A 23,430-nucleotide genomic window follows, 5' to 3' on the forward strand; every position below is an offset into this window, starting at 1 on the left:
TAAACTGAAGCTCATCTTCTGATCTCGGATTAAATGTCACCTTTTCAGAGACCTCTTCCTTGCCTTATTACCTGTGGATGAAAAATGTCGCCTGCCATATCAGTAAACAAAGAATGTTGCGGCCATCAAGCCATCAGCCACTACAGCGGACCCCAAGAGTGCACCCTGAGAGGACTCAGGATAGGAAAGAACAGGATGCTGGCCCCAGATAGCTAAGGTGCATATCAAAGGAATGATTTCAGTGAGCCCAGACTCTTCCATCTTCCCAAACATAGAAGAGTGCTAAATTCATTAACTTGAGATGTCTGGTTTTCTTTAATTAACAGTAATATTTTGATGTTCTGACTCCCTGGTTTTGTTGCAAAAACTCTTATATATCCTGGCTCCTCCCTTTCCTCTTCAGACCAGCCCCTCAGCGCTATCTGAGAGGCTGCCTCTTGGGCTTGAGTCCTCAGAAAGTCCACCGAGTAAAACATAATTCTCAATTTTAGGTTGTGCATTTTTTTTCAGTCAACACACCCAACTTCAAAATTAGATATTTATTCTCTACAATTAAAACCTATAGAACTGGTTGTAATTTTCTTTCATAGAATCAGTCAAAACATGTGACAATATACTTATTTGTGTGCTTATTCATGCATGTCCCTTCTTCCAATAGACAGTAAACTCTATGCAGGCAGGGGACATGGTGGTTTTGTTTACCACTGATACCTATCGCCCAATATAACACCCAGCCCCATAGGAGAGGATCAAGAAATATTTGCTGAATGCTACTGCAATTAGGGATTTTAATCTCCACATTACCTGTGATAGGATGACTATATGACCCAGTCTGCTTGACACAGTCTTTGTTTACACCTGTTGAACTAGGATAATGATTGATAAATTCTCACCTTCGTTCTGGGCTTTATGATGAGTAATATAGTCACTCTACCTATAAGGAAGCTGAGATTCGGAGAGATCAAATAAGCAGTCAATTGTCCTTATTCGTGGTAGTTATGCTCTACAGAGTCTTCATGAGCACTAAATTAGCAAATGCTGAACCACTGCTCCAAGGGGAAATGCAGAATTACGTTCCCTCGAGCTAGTGACTGGCCACAATACTTCCTTCAGCCAATCAATAAATAACTTGGTTTCATGTGTGTTTCTGTTTAAAGACACCTCATTTAATATATATTGTGGATTCATTAACATTGAACTCATGGCAACAACACGGTTACTCACGCATGTAAAAAGATAATTAGCATACATATTTTCTCTTTCAGGCATAGCATAGCCTTCTTGCACTTGGGAACACAGAGAACTCTCTATCACTGTGCTTTGGGCTAATTTTAAACAGTGAAATTACAAACAAAAAGCATAAAAATGTGGAAAACATGGCATTAAATAGACTATGAAAAAAGGACATCTGTTTACAGTACAAGAGCTGAAAAAAGAAGGCAGAGTGCCTTATTTGACTTCAACTGAGAACTTGTTCTCTGGGTAACTCCAAATGTTCACTGCTCTGTTCATGTCTGTGAATGACTACAAAAGCACCATAAGCACTGATCTGAGGTTACTACTCTCAAGTAGGCAAATTCACAAATATGGAAGCCCCCAATAATGAAGATGGACTGTAGCCTTGTATAAGGTTATACAGATACCTTAGAGTAAGGACAGACCCCAGAAAATGTCCAACTTCACAGCTTACATCCATTCATTAGATCAGTATCACCAAGGAAAGAACTGCTCTTTCTAAAGCAGGGTACCATTACTCTAGCTAGACTGGTTATAATTATTAAGACTCCTAGATTGCCAGTTTATCAAAGTTCCAGTGGAAAGTGCAGAGAGAGGCAAAACTCTTCTTCACAGAATGAATACAAATCTGTATAAAAGTAGTTAGCAATCTATGACTCTACACAACTGAAGAGTTAAACTGCAGGAACTAGCTACTAATAAGTGACAATTCACAAGGGAGCCCCAAGTTACTTGTAATAACAATGGGTGATTTCACAATGGGGTGTAGGTCCTAAGATTAATTAAAAAATGTAAATTTGTGGGACTATAAATATTTTTAAGAGTCAAAACTTGAATCATCCACAGACTAATGTCCAGGTATATTGACATGTAGACCATGAGAAATCAAGTATCTGCCTCTTCCTAGTCCACAGGGGAGGAAAGACTCTTCAACAAGGTTCCAGTACATGATCACTCTCACTTTTCAGGAAATCCCCTCTACGGTTTCTCACTTCTTAGTAAATTTGTATTTACTCTTTTAAAACACATTCAATAACAAGGGTTGAGATCAGCCTGTAAGTTTATGAACAGTATGAGTAAAAATATCTTCAATTACAGACTAGTTTTCTATTTAAGAATTTAAAAGACTATTTAAGACTATTTACAAATTCAGCATTAGAAAAATACTTCCTACTGGTCCACTTTATTCTAAGTGGCTCTGTCAGCATGTCAAGACTCACACAACTCTATGGATAGAAGGTATAATGTCTGAAATATTTTTAGCTAATTGATATGAATTTAAGGCAATCTCAAAATCACTTGCCTTATACTTAAAAAAGAAGAGTCTTCTTCCTACTATTTAGAGACTACTAGCTTAGAAATGGTTTTGAAGTTTGGGAGAAAATTAAATGTTCTCTCCTAAACTCAATTTAGGGTTCATAATTTGAAATAATTTCAGACTTACGTAAAAGTTCCAAAATGATCAAAAAAATAAACAACCCAATTAAAAATGGGCAGAAGACTTGATTAGACACTTTTGCAGAGAGGGCAGGCAGATGGCCAACAGGCACATGAAAAGATGCTCAACATTGCTAATCATCAGGGAAATGTAAATCAAAACCACAATGAGATATCACTTCACACCTGTCAGATTGCCTATTAGCAAAAAAAAAAAAAAAAAGAAATAAAAAAGAAAAAAACATAAATAACAAGTGTTGGTGAGGGTGTGGAGAAAAGGGAACCCTCACACACTGTTGGTGGGAATGTAAACTGCTGCAGTCACTGTGGAGAACAGTATGGAGGTTTCTCAAAAACTAAAACTGGAACTACCATATGACCCAGCAATTCCACTCCTCGGTATATATTCAAAAAATAAATAAAAACACTAATTTGAAAAGATGCATGTACCCCAACTTTCAAAGCAGCAGCATTATTTACAGTAGCCAAGATATGGAAGCAACCTAAGTGTCCATCAACAGATGAATAGATCAAGAAAATGTATAATATATATATATATATATATATATATAAAAAACATATATATACATATATTACTCAGCTATAAGAAAATGAAATTTTGCCATTTGCAACAACCTGGATGGACTTGGAGGGCATTATATTAAGTGAAATAAGTCAGACAAAGACAAATACTACATGATATCACTTATATATGGAATCTAAAATATACAACAAACTAGTGAATATAACAAAAAAGAAGCAGACTCACAGATATAGAGAACAAACTAGTGGTTACCAGTGGGGGTGGGGGAGTGGAAGGTACAAACTATTGGGTGTAAGTTTGGCTACAAGGATGTATTGTACAACCTGGGGAATATAGCCAATATTTTGTAATAACTATAAATGGAGTATAATCTTAAAAAATTGTGAATCACTATATTGTACACCTGTAACATATAAAATTGTACATCAACTATATTTCAATTAAAAAAAGTTCCAAGATGAATATGAAGTATATCCTTCACCCAGATTCCCCAAATACTAACGTTTTCTCTCTCTTTTGTATTATTACTTTTTTCTGAATTGTGAAGTAGTTCAGAGTACACCAACCCAAAATGCGCCACTCTATCACAAGGACTGTTTTGACTGAAGGCAATTTCTTAAAAAGCAGACACAGGATGAGCTTTCTGATCTCTGCTGATCTGCTTAAAAACAGAATAACAACCTTAACACCTGAGATGAGGTGGCACCAGGTAGACCTGCACAAACGAACCTTATTAAATTGATCCTTACCTTCCATTAGTTTCCACATACATATACCTTACCACAGTTTGCCACCCTTGGAAACCTAAAGCCCCTTTCCTTTGTCCTATCACTTTTCTAAAATTTATTGTTCTTTGTTAAGATGCTATACAAACCCAAGTCCTAGCCACCCCTTTGAGTCACTCATCACTGAGTTTCTCCCTTGTGTATGCATACTGCTTGTGTCAATAAACTATTTGTTTTTCTCTCATTATTCTGTCTTTTTCAGTCTAATTTGCAGGGCCCCAAGTGGAGAAACTAGGAACATAATGGAAAAAGAATAGTTTTTCCTCCCCTATAACTGTATATGAATAAGTTGTACACGTGATGTCCCTTTACCCTAAATACTTCAACATGTATTTCTGAAGATCAAGAACATTCACTTACAGGGAATTCCTTGGTGGTCCAGTGGTTAGGACGCCGAGCTTTTACTGCCAAGAGTACGTGTTCAATCCTTGGTCAGGAAACTAAGATCCTGCAAGCCGTGCAGCGCAGCAAAAAAAAAAAAAAAAAAAAAAAATTCACTTACATAAACACAGCACAATTATCAAAGTCAGGAAATTAAAACTGATACAACACTAGTATATGATTTCCTATTCAAATTTCACTAATTGGCCCAATTATTTCCTTTATCGTACAAAAACAAAGAATTTGCTTCCCTGATCTGGGAGCCAATCCAGTATTTCTTACAGAATTGAGTTATCTGGGACTTCCCTGGTGGCGCAGTGGTTAAGAATCCACCTGCCAGCCAACACAGGGGACATGGGTTCGATCCCTGGTCTGGGAAGATCTCACATGCAGGGAGCAATTAAGTCCGTACGCCACAACTACTGATCCTGCACTCTAGAGCCCGTGAGCCACAACTACTGAGCCCGCGTGCCACAACTACTGAGCCTGCGTGCCACAACTACTGAAAGCCCGCGTGCCTAGAGCCCGGGCTCTGCAACAAGAGAAGCCACCACAATGAGAAGCCCGCACAGTGCAACGAAGAGCAGCCCCCGCTCGCCTCAACTAGAGAAAGCCCGCATGCAGCAACGAAGACCCAATGCAGCCAAAAAATTAAATTAATTAAAAAAAGAAAAACAATTTAAAAAAAAAAGAATGCAGGTTTCCTTTTCTTTGGAATCCTATTGAATGTTGGGCTTGTTATGAGCAGACTGTTGGGGAGGAAGAGAGGAGTAAGGAAAGAGGAATCAAGGTTTGGATAACAGGCATAAGGTAGCAGGGCAGATTATTCCTGTCTAGGGAGCCTCACTGAGGAGGAAGGAGTTGCAGAAGAGGATGGCAGGTTTCCCGATACGTCTCCCAATAGTCTAACGCTGGTCTCCCAGGCCCTGAACTCAATGCCTTCACACACAGCCTCTCATTGAACCATCATGTTACAGACTGAATGTCTGCATCTCCAAATTCCCTCTGTTGAAACCTAATCCCAGTGTGATGGTATTGAAGGTAGGGTTTGGGGAGGTGATTAGCTCCTGAAGGTGGATCCCTCATGAATGAGATTGGTGCCCTTTCAAAAGAGACCACAGGTGAGGACACAGCAAGAGGATGAACTTACTGTCCTGACAATTCACATGCATATTTGTCTGTTAAAGGCCCTGGAAAAGTCCTTCAGTAAAGCAGTCTTTTGGCTTTGTTTTTCCCAGTGTCTCTCAAATTTGACTGTGGAACACTTTAAATATCACATCTGTTAATGATCCGTGGAACACACTTTAGGAAACATCTTAGATGTTTGTGTGGAATGAGTCATGACGAATTAAAGCCTCAAAGGAGGGTGAAAGTGTCAACACCCAGGAATGGACAGTCTGATGTGGAGGCATGGGTCTCTCCTTGAGCAAATACCCATAGAAACTGAAAACAAAAGACAAATGATCATGAATTGTAATTTTTTTTAAGTGTTGTGATAAACAATCCTGACTTTTGTTCTGCAATCTGTGCAGCTGACTTTCTGTAATATAATAAAATAGTTCATGTGCCACCACACACTGCAAAATGACATTTCAGCCTTCTGGGAAGTTGACTTTGGGGAAAAGAATATCATAATTTGGGGCAAGACATGTTGTGACTGGGGAAACCAAATGTCATCCTGGCTCCCCACCAGTATCGAGTTATTGCTTAGAACTAAACAGAAGTTGGAGAAGGGAGCCTTGGACTTCTTCCCCCAACTCCCGCCCCACCCTCCAGCCATCAGAAATCTATTCTGTACATGACGTGGTACTGTATTTACACAAGAGACCACACAAAATACAGCTGCCACCTGCTCAACGCAAAATACATTCTGAATTGCAACAAAAACTTTGGAAAAGGATAACTTTAAGTAGCACACAAAACAATCCAATAAAACCATGTAATTTACATATTTTTGAAGCAGGACTTGCTCAAATAGTTCCCTGCACACAGGGAACCATAGGCCATTTAAATACTGAAAGGCTTGAGTTTCTCAGGTTTCCTCTTTCGAGCAAAGTAGACTTTCTTTTTTTAAAACTTTTAATTCAAGAAAGAAATTACAATGCAACACCAAAGCACTACTTTCCACAGCAGCAAATTAGAGAGGGCTAATTTGTGGACACAGCCGTGCCCTGTTATCTGTACCTTGTCACTTTAATTTAGCACAATCAAAACCTCACCATTTCTTTCATTTTTACTTCTCTACATAGCAGAATTTTAGCCTTCACGCTGGGTTTCAAAGAGTCCAAAATAAAACCAGCCCACATTAAGCAAAACAGCCATGTAAGACCTTTCCTTTATGTTTGGAGAGAAAGACTTTCAAAGTTCAGGAGGAGGATTTTTTTTAAAGGCACTGAGTAGTCTTGGTAATGCTTTTTAAAGTCTATTTTAAAACACTGAGATTTATTTTCCACCGCTGCATTGACATGAATGTGGACAGTCAAGTGTATTGCCTCAAACAGAAGCAAAGAAGTTGTTACTTGAAATCTGTACACTTTAATCCATTGTTAAAACATCTCAGCTATGCAAGAATCTCTGAGTCACAAATTATCAAAGTTAAAAGATACACAGTCCATCCTGCATTAACAGGCAAGAATGACAGCCTGGGCTCAGGGCTAGTCTCCAGACCCTGCTCTTACAGTAGCGAATCCAGCCATCCCTCAACCATAGGAAATAGACTGTCAAGTTGTACTAGATCCAAATGCTTCCACCTCCACCTATGGGCATGCATAAAGCATGAAGCACGGGTGTCCCCAGGATCCTTTATTAACTCTCTGGCACATGCAACCCTCAGTAGCGAGAGCTGCTCTCTGAAACACAAATTAATCATTGTAAACAGAAATACATGTTTTCCACAGCCTCACAGGCATCACCCAGCTTCCAAAATCTCATCGCCTTCCTTCCCCATACCACCCACCTTTCTCATCTCTTGAAATTCAGAGCACATTCCGCACCACTTTCATCCCCCAAGGAGCAAAGCCTTAAGTATCTATCACCTGTGCTCTCATTCCGCAAATCATTTGGCTAGAATTCTTAGTAAAAGCGGATGGCCGCGCATCGGCTATCACGGTGCCAAGTTGTAAAAGAGCACCACAGACATGGAAACGTAGAAGTTTTTGAAACTCAAATGGTATTTGGAATTCAGAGCTAGTGCCCCACCAGAAATCTGTACTTTGCAGCTGTCACTGGGAGTAAAAAGTCTGCCTTTTGACTGAGCAGGGACCCAAAGCCCATGACAGGGAGCGTTTCCTTACACAGCTGTCAGCCTCCGGCCACTTGGCCACTTGGAGGAACGGGATCAGTTTCACATCAGTTTCACATCCAGTTCCCACCCCTCTCTCCAAGGTGGATGCCTGGCAGAGCTGGAGAGGGCAGAACTATTTCCGTCAAACAGGAAATCTGACTGACAGAGGCACAGCTTAGTAGGAGACCCCAAGGAACACATTTCTTGTTATTGCCTGCCTTTCCCCGCCACCCCAGCCCCTACTCCCAGATGCAAGGAGGCCTAGCGACAGAATGCAAGTGAAAGTTATAGGTCCCTAAGCAGACCACAGGCCCTACCTGCTTTGAATGCCATCTTTCAGGTGATTCTACTTCTAATCCTTTTCACTGGTACGCAGAGGTTGGTACTTATCACAGCGCCTGACCCAGTAAAAAAATCAAACAGATGGCAAAGACTAGTGCCAGAATTCACATGGGGCTTTTTGTTTTGTTTTGTTTGCAAATGGAAACCAAGTCTCTGTTCCTTGAGCCTTGCAGGTGCTCACCACTCCACCCTCTAAGCTAGTGTTTCTGTCCGCCAGGTGCTAAGGGCCATGAGCTCTTCATGAGGCAGCACTTTTAGATGAGAGGACGGTCCGACATCTGCCACAGAGCACAGATGGCCAAGCCAGGACTCAACAGCTGACCTAGTGACCGTGTAGACACCCCAACTGAACACGTGGTTCAATGTCCACAGTGTAGAAATGCAAATCAGGCATGTTCTGGAAAAGGAGTAGTTATTTATAAAGGCATCTGTATGAAAGGCTTTATCATGGTATGGGCAAAGGGGTAAACAAAATATAAAATTACACTAAATTGAGGACCCTGAAGTTAGACCAGTGTGGGCCAGTCCATATATGTACGTGTGCTTCCTTTGTAAAAATCAAAACAACCTTCTAACCTTCCTTTTAGGAATACAGGGTTCATGCCTGAGGGCTCCCATGGTCTTCATCACTCACAGAAGGACCCAGACCCTCTTGGCTGATTTCTAACCAATGAGCCATACAGAACCATTGCTTCTGGGCCGCAGGCAGACTTAACCTGCATGCCAGGTTTCGGGTTTCCAGCACCTCTTCAAAAACAGATTCTAGCACTCAAGAGCCTCAAGGTTTGGGCAACTGCAGTTAACACTCACCAGGAAACAAACGGCTTTTACATAAGGAGCCATTTGGGACCACAGGTTTCAGGGCTAAGCAGCCCGGGGCCTTCAAGTACCTGGAGGAGATATGGCCACCTGTGGGAGAAAGAACAGCAAACTCTCCAGTGGAGGGGGGATTGAAGGGGCAGGGTTGGGAGGGGTGGGGTCTCACCCCTGAGACAGCACTACTCAGTTGTAGAAAGTGAACTGTAATCTCCACCCACATCCAACAGCCCTGCATGGACTTTGCACCAAGGAACCGAATTCCTTTGGTTCGTAGCAAGGCAGGGCACGCTGGCCTCAACAGGGAAAAAATATCCATTTGGGCTAAATCTCTAAAAGAAAGCCTGCAACCCAGGGAAGTTGGAGGATAATATGATATTCCAAGCAGGTAAGCCTCTTCAAAAAAAAAAAAAAGTCTTTCCTTCCTTTTACATGGCTGCAGACTTAAAAAAATAAATAAAAACAGAAAGAGGGAAGTTGCTACTCTAGAGTGTAGTCTCTCTCTAACACAGTTCTCATGTGGCCAGTAGCAGCAAGAAGGATCTCTAAGGAACCTGAATGAAGAGGGTATATGTCCCTGAGAGTGAACGTATGAAATCAACCCAGAAGGAGGCAACACAGAATCACACACAAGCAAAGACATTCAGGAGTCCACAACCTGGCTGAGGCTATTACCGTATCTAAAGAAAGAACACAAGCGGAGAGGTGGCCAACCATGAAAGCAGACAAAAACTGAAGCTTGGGAGGCCACCCCAGCTCTGCCCAAGGGAGGGCAAGCCCCATCCCAGACTCACGCCTCCACATAGCATTGCCAAGTGTGAGGCTCACGTGCAGAATGCAGAAATCAGGCTGCCCTGGCCGGATGCCTCTGGATGCTCTGATCACACTAGGTCAGCTCCTCTCACTGTTATTCCTTATTTACCAAGCAAGTCTCCTGATTGCCACCTGGCTTCCCCCTTGAAGTTTGCAACAGGGAGGAAATCCGCTAGTCAAAGAGTGCCAATGGCCTTGAGTACGTTTCTCACACCAAATCATCAAAGTGGCATCTTGCTCCCCAGTCCCCAGAAACCTGCTAATTGCACTTGCCCCTGGGAGGTCACTCTGCTCTCCCAGAGCTGACAGTCTGTCTTCAGAGTCTGTTTTCACTTGCTGAGAGCTGCTGAGATGCAGGCTTGCTCTTGGCTATGCCGCTAGGCTTCACCACCTCTCCACCCCTAAATCTTCTCAAGGAACACCAAGGCCCCTCTTCTGCACATTTCCATCAGCAAATAATGCAGATCAAATCTCATCAAGACAACTTATCCATGAGAAAAAGTCCAAGTTGGTTTCTTAACTTTTTTCTTTTAAAAAAAAATTTTTTTAAATTTTCAAGCAATCTCAAATTCACCAAAAAATATTTAAGTCAAGTACAAAAACCTTTCTCTCTTCCTGAAACACTCGAAAGTAACTTGCCCAAGCAGAAGCCCCATCACTCAGTGATACTTTAGTGTACATTTCCTACAAAAATGACATTCTCCTCCATAGCCACAACACAACCATCAAAATCAGGAAATTAACATTGAATACATGTCGCATTTGCTCCTGGACCCCATTCAAATTTTACCAAATGTCCCACTAATGTACTTTATAGCAAAAGGATCAGAATCACACAGTGCTTTTAGCTGTTAGGTCTCTTTAGCCTCCTTTATTCTAAAACACTTGCCTCAGTCTTTCCCTGATTTTTCTGACCTTGACAGTTTTTAAGATTACAGGCTGTTTATTTTGGATAAAGTCTCTCAATTTGGCTTTGTCTGATGCTTCCTCTGATTAAATTCAGGTTATGAATTTTTGGCAGAACATCATGGAAAAGTGATGCTACATCCTTTCCCTTGAATGTCATTGAGTGGTACATGATTTTGGTTTCTCCCTTTGCTGGTAATGTTCAATTTTTTCCCCCCATTTATTTGTGTGTGTGTGTGTGTGTTTGTGTGTGTGTGTGTGTGTGTGTCTGTGTGTGGTGTTCAAATCCCCACAAGTCCATGAAGATTGGCCTGCCTAACCCAAGGACAGGCTGAGCTAGGGAGGGCCTGGGCATATTGGTTTGTACCTTCTCTGCCCTCTATCACAAACAGTGCCCCCCTGCTCTGCCTCCCCCTTGGGGGGAACTGTAATGATGGTAATGACAGCAGATTCACAGAGATGCATTTACAGAGATGAGATATAGAGAAAGGAAAAGAAGACAGATGAAATGCTTTTGCGGATAAATAATACAATTCCTTAGGTCCTACTCACACAATTTTTCCATAGAGGTAAATTGCATTCATTTCTTCATGCAAAAAAGGTCCCACTTCACTCATTCATTCATTCAACCTACAAACATTTATGGAGAGCCTCTCCCTGTTAGGCACAGGGACACCAACATACAGTGGACACTGCCCTGCCCTGAAGGACAGCATGGTCCCTTACAGAAATGTTATTCAATATAAATAAACAGCTACAGTGCAGTATCAAGAAGGAGGATCTAGTCCAGGTTGAGAGGGAAGCGAGCCAGCACGGGGATTGGCTGCTCAACACAGTCTGGCATGTTCTGCCGCAAGCAGAGGTAAATAGATCCCAGATCAGCCTGAGAGCAGAGGTGAGCTGCAGGAGAGGGGAGATTGGAGAATAAGGTGTACAGGGACTGGGTCAGAAAGGCCTTCATAGGTTTAGCAAGACGCTGCATACCTTGTCCCTTAAGCCATGAGGAACCACTAAAGGGTTTGAAGCCCAGTGGCAAGATCATGCAGATATTTTTACAACAATTCGAGGAACCATCTACAGAGAGGAAGAAGGGGGAACAGAAGGGAAGCTAAGTACACAGAATATAGTGAGGAGAAAATTGCAGTTATCGGTCAGACCAGAAGCTGATGAAGGTTAGTCCAGGACAGGAACAATGAGGAGGAAACAGGGGCCAGATTCCACAGAAACACAGGATGCAGCATCCATGGGATTTTGCAGGAGTGTGAGAAGTAGAGGATCAAGACATACAGAAAAGCCCGGGGGCTTCTGGATTAAGTGGATGTAAGTGGGATGCCTTTAATCAGGATCCAGAATATAACAACAGTAGGTGCTGCTAATGACACTTCCAGACATAAAACCAATTTCCCAACCTCTGAAATCTGGAATTCTAGTGAATTTATACAAATCCGGGTTAGTAGAGGATTTCAAGGACTGTTTGCTGTTATAGATAGATAGGTACCACAGCATGCTGAGTTTCAGCCCTAGTATTTTAAATACATTTGAGTTCCTAGCGTTACCTACTGCAGTGATTATTGTGGGCATAGCTGGGGGTAATTTTACAGTAAGAGAAAGAGAGAGAGAGATGTTTAAGACTTGTTCATCCTTGCCTCTCTCACTGCCACCTACCACTTATGTTTCCCTAATCATTTCCAGAAATTTTGGACTTGAGGCAGCAATACTGTTGACTTAATGTCATAGCCAGGTGACTATGCATATATTTATTTTTAAGTAATGTGAATTATAACCAATTTTGTTTTGAGAACTTTATGAGATCCTTGAGAAAAACTGAAAACACCCTACAGTGTTCAAAAGCTAAGCTTAGGAACTATACCTTTACACAGTAAAAGATGAAAGCTCGATGTCTGGCCAAAGTCTGGAAGCAGTTAATGGTTCTTCTCCCCTCCCAATGTTTTGTTTGTTCTGCTAATGTAAAGCAAGCACCTCTGCTACTTCTTATTTTTTACCTACTTCTCTCTATACACCCAATAAGCAAATATTCAGGTCTGAAGTAAGAGATGGGGACTTTCCAAGTAAAATCCATCCAATGACTCTAAATAATTGCACACACATTTTACACACTTTCTTTTTGATTTATGGGGAGAAAAAAACCCAACAGTATCATAGTTCTTTTGTAGACAATCTCAGCCTTTTTTCCTTCACTTATTTTTTCCTTTTATTTATCTATATTTTTTGTGCACAGTATTGGGTCACCCTCAGCCACACTTTGTCATCACCCTCCTTGGTGGGAAGCATGTGAGTTTTCCGGGCAACATGGTGAAGTATAATCAGCAGTGGACCTTGATTCATATAAACCTGGGCTAATTTGGTGCCTCCACATTATACCCTGTCCAGCCTGAACTAAGTCACTTGAACACTCCTGAGCCTGTTTCTTCCTAAGCACAGTGGAGACAATGATAAGCTCACCTAGGAAGATGTAATGTGAATATTAAATTGCATAATACACATAACAAAGATCCTCTCCTTGCCAAACTTTGGTCAGGCTCCTCTGAGCCCTCTGCTTCCATCTCTGTCCTTGTAGAGTCCAATTTTAACAAGAATCCTGCTAAATTGGCTTAGAAAGAATCCTCACCCTCAATATCTGATCAAAGTCCTCATCCTCCAGGTGAACCGTGATCACCCTGGCCTGCCTTCAGAAGAAGGCTGACTCAACAGGAGTTGAGTCGGTTTAGCAAGAATCCCCCTATTTTTAATGTTTCCCCTTAGTGATTTTCCTTCCACTGACCACTCCCCAACCCTGCTCCTTGGCTATAAATCCCCACTTTCCCTTGTTGCATTTGGAATTGAGCCTAGTTCTGTACTAAGGCCTTTTTCCCCCCTATTGCAATGGTTCCTGAGTAAAATTGGTTTTATGGCTTTAACTACTGTCCAGCTCTGGTTTTTCTTTTGACACAGGTGAAAGATTCTAACATTGTTCCTAGTGTAAAGCAACTTCCAAAATGTTAAAAAATGACCTTCATAAAATAATTATGTATTAAAGATGTATTTAATTCAATGAGAAAACCAACAGAACAGAAATATTGTTTCAAAGGATTATAGAAGAGAAATATTTATATATAGTCGCTGAAAGAAAGAATGCTGAAATCAGATGGCTAAAGTAGATCCAAACTTTGTTTAATGCCTTGCAGAGCATCAAAATTATACTTTGGGGATTATCTTCTCGAATGGAAAAGAATCATTTGCATTGCACAAGTTTCTACAGGTATTCATCCACCCTTATAGATTTGTAAACTATTTTACAACAGTAAATAGTAAATCAAAGAAAAGCAAAGAAAGGCACACAGGCCTAGAGAATTAGATAATCCTTGGGTAGGGACTCTAATCCAGTATGACTCTGAAGGGACACACAGTTATCCTTTTGCCTATTTGCCTGTTTCCAAGTTTCAGGTATTTTCCCTCTTCACTAGAACGTCACAGGTGTTCAATGTGTTGTCCAGAAACTAATTATTTTGAGAAAGCTATATACGAAATCCTACAGGATGACTCAGGCAAAGAAGTAATAAGAGGAAAATTCAGAGCATCAGACGATTTCATTGAACAAGAAAAAAGGGAAAATAAAAAATGACTGCATCATGTTATGAAGGATTATTTGTCTAAATCTGATAGCATAACCCTAAGAAAGACAGCATGGTATAGACTGAAGATAGGAATTTTCATCAGAAAGAAACAAACTGGCTGGAAATATAAAATTAGTCATACTCTTAAACTCTAATGAATGGTAGAATGTCTGCAAAATGTATAGCCAATTGAATGTTATTTAACTTATATATTAAAACCAGAAATAATATAAGACCCAAGAGAAGCTCAAGATACTTTGTAATTTTTACAGCCTCTCATAGTATAAAATTTCTTAACTTCATTTCTTCTTTATCTTTCTATCCCTTTGAATAGCAATGCTTAAAACACTTCATGCTCAAAATAGGAAGATTCAGTTATCAAAGAATAAGGAAGTTGAAGGTAGGTTCAAGCTCATCTTTGAATCAATATATGAGGAATATATAGGGTAAAAGTAATGACTATAAAAGGTATCTGTAAGACAGTCCCATTTGGTAGCACAGGTGCACCAGTAGGGTTAAGAACAGCATGTTTGTGAAGACAGAACTGGAATACTACAGAACTGGAATACCATTTACCAGTGATTTTCCAGTAGGCAGCCCACATAATGTCTCTGAACCTCAATTTTCTCATTGACATGGCCAATAATACACATTAGGACTGTTGTGAGCATTAAACGAGCTCACGTCCATACCAACTCCAGCACAGTCCCTGACATATACTAGACACTAGTAAATAAGTACTACCTTTTTCTGCTCCCAGGGTCATTTTTTGGGGGTGATGTATAAATACATGAAAAACAGTAAAGGACTTTTGAACTGTATTCTCAGTCACCTAGAAAGTAAGGAGGTTACTATTTTTTTGTTTATTTTTATTTTCACTTCCTACCTCCAGGACTTTCAAGTTTCTTTCACATGAAAATTCAATCTATATATTTAGTTAAAAGTAAGGGTTCAAGTAATCATGACACGCTCTTTCTTCTGAAGCTCTATTCACTGCTTAATTCAAGTAAAAGGATAAGGAAATTCAGATGGGAACCAAAAAGGGACTAATTTCACCAATCTTGTTTATGTTCTTGCTTTGTTTCCATTATTTTATTTACCTCCTGACATGATTCCTGGACACTTGAAACAAAAGAAAACTTTTCTAAGTAAGGAAACCAAAGGGCAGAAGGTTCCTCCCCCAGGGAAATGACAAAGAAGGGCAAGAGATCAGAAGATAGCACAGGCTCTTGTGTACTGCTGCTATTGTCACATCACGCTTTTCCAGCCTCACCTTCACCCATAAATCCCTCTTGGAAAATGGAAAAAAGGATGATCCTAACTGAGGCACATTAATACTTCTTGGACTCAGCCCCATGATAGACCTGTTAAACAGGTCTGTTCCTGTGTGGGAGTCCCTCCCTCACCACCCTCAACCCCAAGCCAGAGGCACAGTAGGGCTTCCTTCAAGGGGCCCTATTCTATTCCTGGCTCCTCTCCGGGAAACACCATGCTCAGCTTAAGGCTCTGACCTCCTAAGAGAATCATCCCCACCTTCCTAGCATGTTCTAACCCAGTACCGACTTCTGAGATACACTGGATCACTAGAGGGAGCTGGTCCAAACACAGCTTCATTAATGCTAATACTTCGTGTGACAAGGAGCAGCCACCTCACATATACCCTCACCAACCCAACAACTGCTGGCCAGACATCTGCCCCTGAGACCCTCCAGTCTGGACACCACATTCTGCCATTTGGCTGGACCAAGGTCCTCAGTCCCCAGCTGGTTTATGCCCTCCCATCTGCAACCCGCCTCCATCCAAGAGGCACATCCATTCCAGGTTCTGGCTTCTCCTTGATGTCATTACCCACCCAGGCTCTGCCAGGACAGGACAGTGAGGGCTGGGATCATGTCCCTGATTCAACTCACTCAACAAACTCTTAGGGGAGAGGAGAGCGGGAGGCAAATGAGTCTCTTCCTAGACTTGGGGAAATGGAGTGTCAGGCAATTTCGATCTAAATTCTATGTAGAGATTTTCAGTCAGTGAGTCCTTGCTGGAGGGACCACTGATTTTGTATTTCACCAGGGCCCTAACCCACTCCCAGGAAGCCCTGTGGACAGTTACAATGTGCCAACACATCCTACCCTCTACTTTAGCTCCAATGTCAGCCCGATGCAGGCAGAGAGGGGGAACCCAAGTATGGGTCACACTATGACCCACTGTGAAAGTGTGTGGGAGAGGAGGAAAGGCTGAACTTCTTATCTTTTTCTTCCAGTAGACAAACATTCACCATCCTTTTGGACAAGGCATGGCATTGTGCTTTCTGTAAAAGGAATAAACTGAGTGACTCTGTTTGGGGGGGAACTTTATAAATCCACAGAGGCCAGAAACCATATTATCTAGAGTTTCCTGTAGTACCATCATTCCAACATCTTGAGCAGATTTTCACATGTCCTTTAAAGGACCCATTTCCTCTAAAATTCTCAATTTGCTGTGACATAAAATGGGGATAATACTGTAACAACCACTCCATGTACTGGCATAAACTCTCTTTCCCCTAGGGTTGATGTGAAGATTAAATATCTTAAAATATGCAAATTATTTGACCCAAAAAAGTATTCCAAAAATTGATAATTCTCTTTCCCCGCATTTGTGTGAGAAATGCCAATTAATTGTAGAAGGGCAGAGCAACTGATTTAGTGGCAAATGTTCAGGCTTCTGGGGAAACTACAGCTCCAGCTCTGCCATTTCCCCTGTAAAATGTAATAACTTTTACTTTGGAGGGAGTTATGCGTCGTAATGAGATGACACATGACTATGCAGAACATCAGAGGGCATATGCTCCCTTAGAACTGAAGCCCTTTGTCTTGCACACAGCAGGGTTCCTCTATCTAAACACTGTACCACTAAGACCTGAAAAGCAGCATGCAGCCCAGGATCAGGGGGGCATTCCTGGGTGGAATCTGCATCAGCATGTTGTCCATATATCACAAAGTGCTGTGCCAACTGTGAAGCCACTGGAATTATTTCCAAAAAAAAAAAAAAAGAAAAGTCAGCTTCACACAGCAGTAGATTCACCAATTCATCCTTAGGGAGCACAGATCTAGTTTGTTTGTTTGTTTTTCTTTTTTTTTTTCTTCCAGTTTCATTGAGAAATACTTGACATGGCAGCTGTATGAATTTAAGGTGTACAGCATAATGATCTGACTTACATACATCATGAAATGACGACCACGATAAGTTTAGTGAACATCCATCATCTAAGATACAAAATTAAAGAAATAGAAAAAAATTTTTTTCCTTGTGATGACAACTCTTAGGCTTTACTCTCTTAACAATTTTCACATGTAATATACAGCAGTGTTCATTATATTTACCATGTTGCACAACACATGCCTAGTACTTATTTATCTTATAACTGGAAGTTTGTACCTTTGACTGCCTTTATCCAGTTCCCACTTCTCCCACATCTCACCTTTGGTAACCACAAGGTTGATCTCTTTTTTCGTGAGTTTGTTTGTTTGTTTTTGAAGTATAATTGATCTATAACACTATGTTAGTTCCTGTTACACAACATGGTGATTTGATATTTCTATACATTTCAAAATTATCACCACAATAAATCTACTTATGATCTGCCACCATACAAAGATATTACATAATTATTGACTATATTCCCCCACACTATATATTTCATACCCCTGACTCATTTATTTTGCAACTGGGAGTTTGTACCTCTTAATCTTCCTCACCTATTTCTCTCCTCCGCCACCCCTCTTCCCTCTCTGCTTTGGCAACTACCTGTTCGTTCTCTGTATCTCTGACTCTGTTCCTATTTTGTTATAATTGTTCATTTGTTTTGTTTTTTAGATTCCACATATAAGTGAAATTATACAGTATTTGTCTTTCTCTGACTTATTTCACTTAGCATAATACCCTCTAGGTCCATCCATGTTGTAGCAAACGGCAAGATTTTATACTTTTTTAATGGCTGAGTAATATTCCATATATATATATATATTCCATATATATATTCCACATCTTCTTTATCCATTCATCTGTTGATGGGTACTTAGGTTGCTTCCATATCTTGATTATTTTAAATAATGCTGCAATGAACATAAGGGTGCAATATCTTTTTGAATCAGTGTTTTAATTTTCTTTGGATAAATACCCAGAGTAGACTTGCTGGGTTGTATGGTAGTTCTGTTTTTAATTTTTTGAGGAATCTCCATACTGTTTTCCATAGTGGCTGCACCAATTTACATTCCAACCAATAGTACATGAGGGGTTCCTTTTCTCCACATCCTTGCCAATACTCCCCATTTGTTGTCTTTTTGATGATAGCCATTCCAACAGGTGTGAGGTGATATCTCAGTGTGGTTTTGATTTGCATCTCCCTAATAATTAATAACGTTGAGCATCTTTTCATGTGCTTGTATGTCCTCTTTGGAAAAATGTCTATTAAGACCCTCTGCCCATCTTTTAAACACATACCTATTTGTGGGGTTTTTTAATGTATTTTCTCTTCCTAAAATTTCACAAAATCACTTCAGGGAACAAATATAAATTACAAAGCATTTTGACTGAAATAATTTTAAAAGCCCACAACATTTTTCACTATAGATGAAATAGCTACATCAAAGATAAAATGTCCACCTGAGAAGTCCACATATTTCACATAAACATGGAAAAGAGTTCAAAGAGCATAGAAAAGAACACAAATCATCCTCTTCAGTTACTCAGGGGCATTTGATTAACTGTGTTTGAAAAGATGAAGGAAGATCAAATTTTTCACTTTTTAGGGATAACACTCAGGCTGTTGACCATCTTTTCATCTTCCACCTCCAGACCATCTCCTCGTCAAAGAAGAGGTAAGATTTAAACCACTTTACAAATGGCAAAGTCCTCCTCCTTTAGGACAGAGGACAACATCTCTGTACAACATGTGCATTTGGCAAAATTTTCAAGGCAAAAATCCTAAGAATTTTATGAAGCACTTAGGAAGAGACTAATAGCCTTGTCTCACTTTCGTCCAAAAGTCTGACTCTTAGAACTGAAACATTCACCATCATCTAACCCAGCGTGCTTTCACCCTTAATTTCAGCTGTAGAAGCCTTATCCAAAGGAAACCCTCCAGGAGCCCTAACTTGTGAGGAAGCTGGAAGTGTGCTTATCCAGGAAGAAGTGGGGGGCCAGAGCCTGGCTCACTGTTCCCCGCTCCCACTCACTCCCCCTGCAGTGACCTCTAAGCTCATCTTCAGAAAGTTTGGTCTCATGGAAGCACAATTTGAAAGTGACTGATATCACATATCATATCACAGATGAGTGAGGATGCTGAGGCCAAAAAAAGTGACAAGTAGCTCCTGCAATTGTCCCCGAGATAGATGAGTAAGGCCTGGTCAAACATTCAAGGGGCTCAGAAAAGCCACTTCCTGGCCTCTGTGCAGCTAGAGTGACTAAATGAACCATTTGAAGCCAAAAAGACATCAGAGGATATCTGCTAAAGGTCACTTTTCTAATATAAGAGACAAAGGGACACGAGAGCTGCTGGTGTTTCCCCTTCCTCTTTCTTCCTCTTAAGGGTGTGAGGACATAGTGCCTGGTGCTGCAGCAGCCATCTTGAGACTATAAGTGTGAACAAAAGACAAAAGGCCAACATACTTAGTATGGGAGAGCAGAAGAAAAGATCTTGGGTCCTTGATGATTTCCTTGAGCTACTTAATGAATCAGAAGCCACCTGGCCCTGACTTCAGGTTAAGTAAACAATAAATGTCTTTACAGTAAAAGACTGTTGGTCAGGTCTCCACCTACCATACTCTACCTAATACAAAACACTTCTCTAGGTATTTCAGAATCCGTGTACTACCATTTAAGTAGCACCTGCATTTTCCCACAAATTATTTCTAAGTTCTGCTCCCAAACTAAAGTCATGTGGAAAGTTCAAAAGCAAGGAGGAAAGATACGGCCAACTTGGAAGACAGTTGCCTCTTACAAAGCCAAACATTTAGTCTATACCATACAACCCAGCAACCGTGCTGGAGCTATCAAGGCATAAAATAATATGATGAATCTTAAATGTATATTTCTAAGTGAAGGAAGCCAGTGTGAAAAGGCTACAGGCAGTTTGATGCCAACTACATGACATTCTGGAAAAGGCAAAACTACAGACACAGTAAAAAGATCAGAAGATGTGTGTGTGCCAGGGGTTTGAAGGCTGGCAGGTGGAAGGGACGGAGAAGGGAAAGAGTGATGAACAGGTGAAGCACAGGGGATTCTTAGGGCATTGAAACTACTTTGTATGATACTATAATGGTGGCTACATGACACATGCACTTGTCAAAACCCACAGAATGTACAACACAAGGAGTGAACCTTAATGTAAACTGTGGATGTTAATGGATATTAATGTATCAATATTGGTTCATTAATTTTAAAAAATGTACCACACTCATGCAAGATGTTTCTAGTAGGGAAAACTGTGCAGAAAGGGGACTGTATATTGGAACTCTCTGTACTATTTGCTCAATTTTTCTGTAAAATCTAAAACTGTTCTAAAAAAATAAAGTCTTTTCATAGAAAAAAAGAAAAAGGAAAGAGGGGACTGGGGGAGGGGAAGAATCCCTAAAAGTATAATAGTTTTCTTCTCAAATCAGTTCAGAAACTTACCCAATTTAAGGAGCGCGTGGGAAGGTTTGAACGAGCATCTTCCATCCTCACCTTTCAACAAACCACCTCTCCCCCTCCCACCAAGACCCAACCCTGAATTTGACCTTGGGCGGTTCCTCCCCTTCACCTTCACTTCACTCCAAGGAATGCACATTACTGCCGCTCCCTCAGCTTTCCAGGGCATCCCTAGGTTTCCCACTTATTTTCACTCTGATAATGACATCTCCAGAAAAAAAGGCATCGTTCAGACGCTTCTCTGCATTAATGGAAGTAACAACCTAGTAAGTAATAAGTAAATTCCCCGGGTCCTTCAGGTTGTTTCTATAAGGGCTCTCTTATACCCAAACATTGTCCAAGGACTCCCCATCTGCAGGGCCCAGAATTCCAATCAGTGTTAGATCTAGCTTCTCTGCAGAAATGTAGCAAAGATTCTGAATTCAGCATGAAAAGAAGGAGGTCTCACACTCCAGTCCCAGAAGTTTCCTGGATCTTTTTTCATAGTTTTCTATGGACTCTGAAAGGCTAACTTAAAAGTTTAGTACTAAATAGACTGAGGTTGTAGCTAGATAATTGTTACTATCAAGTACTATTTTCATCAGAAAAAACAAAATATCTGGTAAAATAAATAAATAAATAAGCCATTACTTGGCTCAGATTTCTTCCCCTCTTTTTTTTTTCCCCTTTTCATCTTTACTGAATAAAATGCAAATGGGTGCACGATCAGGAGTCCTCACTAGAAGTGTGGACGCTATGAAATTGGCCCAGGAGAAGGCATTTGCTGAGCAAATACTCCCTGGGGAGAAGTCACTGTGGCCAGATCACTGAAGCCTTGGTAATGGGGGCCACCAGCTGGGGGGCTGAAATGCTTGTGTTACACAGCATAACTTGGGGTGGTAATAGGATTTTATCCAAATGAATCATTCCCATAAGCAGGGCATGGGTGTTTTTAATACATCCAGACCAAACAACAAGAATGAATAATCACTAACAATTCTTCCCAAAAGGTCAGGCTTTCTCACAGTTCCCAGCTTTTGCACATACTGTTCCCTCTGCCTGAACGCCCTCCCCTCACAGCCCAACCCAAGTCTCAGCCCCGCCCGAACCCCCAATCCTTGTCATCCTCACACATTATTCAGGATACAGCAGGAATGCTCCTCCTTTGAGGAAACTTGTAAGTTCCCCAAAGTTCTTCAGTTCTTCCTCTCTGTCCCCTATTGCCTGTACCTGGCTCCTTTCTCAGTGACTATCTATTTGCACGTCTTTGTCTCCACTTGACAGAGGGCTCCAAAGACAGGGTCTTCCTCTTAGTCCTCTTTCTAGCTCCAGCAACGTGACTGTATGCTGCCAATAATAGGTCATCAACAGATGCCTACTCAAAACACAAATCAGAGAAGAACTGAACACACAAATGGGCTTTAGCGCATTCTGCATGCAGCGGCTTGAAAAAGCCTCTAAACAGAGTCTCTTTCAGCAAGAAATATTTTTCAGCTTGACAAAATATTAACATGCATTATGTGCACCATTTAGCATAAAAATAAGCTCACAGAGTTTAACTCTGGGAAAAGCTGGCTTATCTGCAGTTATTATCCCAAATCACAAAATGAAACAAATATATTTCCATGTTGTTTTGACTGACACAAATACCTGTGATGAAATGGATTACACAGAATCGCAATGCTAGCCTTGTAGGTCACATGTTCCTTCATTTCCCATCTGAGGCAAGCACATAGCAATTAAACTTGCCTGTGCGTGGGGCACTAAAATCATGTTTGACATGCTTACTGGGACTCGGGATGCTGCGTTCATTAATGGGAATGAGCTTTTCAGGAAGATAGGCTTATTAGAGTCGGGCCAGTTATAATACAGGCAGGCAGGACCTCTTCCAGTCTGGAGGCCTTACAGAGGAGACCACGTGTCCCTCAGGGGACAGTGCCCAGGCTGCTCTGCCACAGAGGGTCAACTCTGCTGGTCTCAACAGCTGGCATCTAGGAGGCTGGACTCAAGAGGGCTGACCCCAGGAGCGTGGATCAAAATTCACGGGGGAATCCATCCAAATAAGGAAAATAGCGACACTTCCTTCCGTTCTTAGTAATTCCCAGGTCCGCTGAGGCTGCAGGCAGAATCAGGAAATTAAACTCAAGATGCAGAGGAGATGAGAAAAAAAAAGCCTTAGATGCTTCTAGGATCTTATCTTTTGCTCATTACATCTTAGAGTTCATTCCATCATTCATGTATACACCTGTGTGTCCTCCTTGGTTTGGGTCCTGTGCCTAACATAATAAGTTCAGTAAAGAGCCATCTTCTTGGGGTGGCTGGTGAAAAACAATATTGCAAGGAGGAAATCTGTACTATCAAAATCTTTCATTTTTTTTCTCTATACATTTCCTGCCTTCCTTGCAAATGTGAAAGGTTTCATTTGATTTGCTACTGAATTCAATATGACAAAACAATGAGGGACATAAAACAATGAGGCAGAAAAATATTCTTAGTGAAGAAAAGTAAAGGTAAGAAAGAATTAAGAAAATATTCTTAGTCTCGTTTTTTTCATCTTTAAAATATAAGTGTTGACTAGAAGACTCCAAAGTTCCTTCCAGGTTTAAAACTTGATGACTCACTAGTAAT

At 40.9% G+C, this 23,430-nt stretch overlaps 1 protein-coding gene across 3 annotated transcripts in view; it reads right to left on the minus strand.

Moving 5' to 3' along the window:
- ELMO1 (engulfment and cell motility 1) overlaps positions 1 to 23,430 on the minus strand; it is a 560,600-nt gene that overhangs the window by 497,598 nt on the left and 39,572 nt on the right. For 2 of the 3 annotated variants that reach the window (XM_061198670.1, XM_061198669.1), the window contains exon 2: positions 4,363 to 4,450. The exons of the other annotated variant lie outside the window; for it this stretch is intronic. The gene's annotated coding sequence lies outside the window, so the exon portion shown is untranslated. The remainder of the gene's footprint in view (positions 1 to 4,362; positions 4,451 to 23,430) is intronic. 3 annotated transcript variants of the gene reach the window in all.

Source organism: Eubalaena glacialis, chromosome 8 (assembly GCF_028564815.1).
Source record: "Eubalaena glacialis isolate mEubGla1 chromosome 8, mEubGla1.1.hap2.+ XY, whole genome shotgun sequence".
NCBI lineage: Eukaryota > Metazoa > Chordata > Mammalia > Artiodactyla > Balaenidae > Eubalaena > Eubalaena glacialis.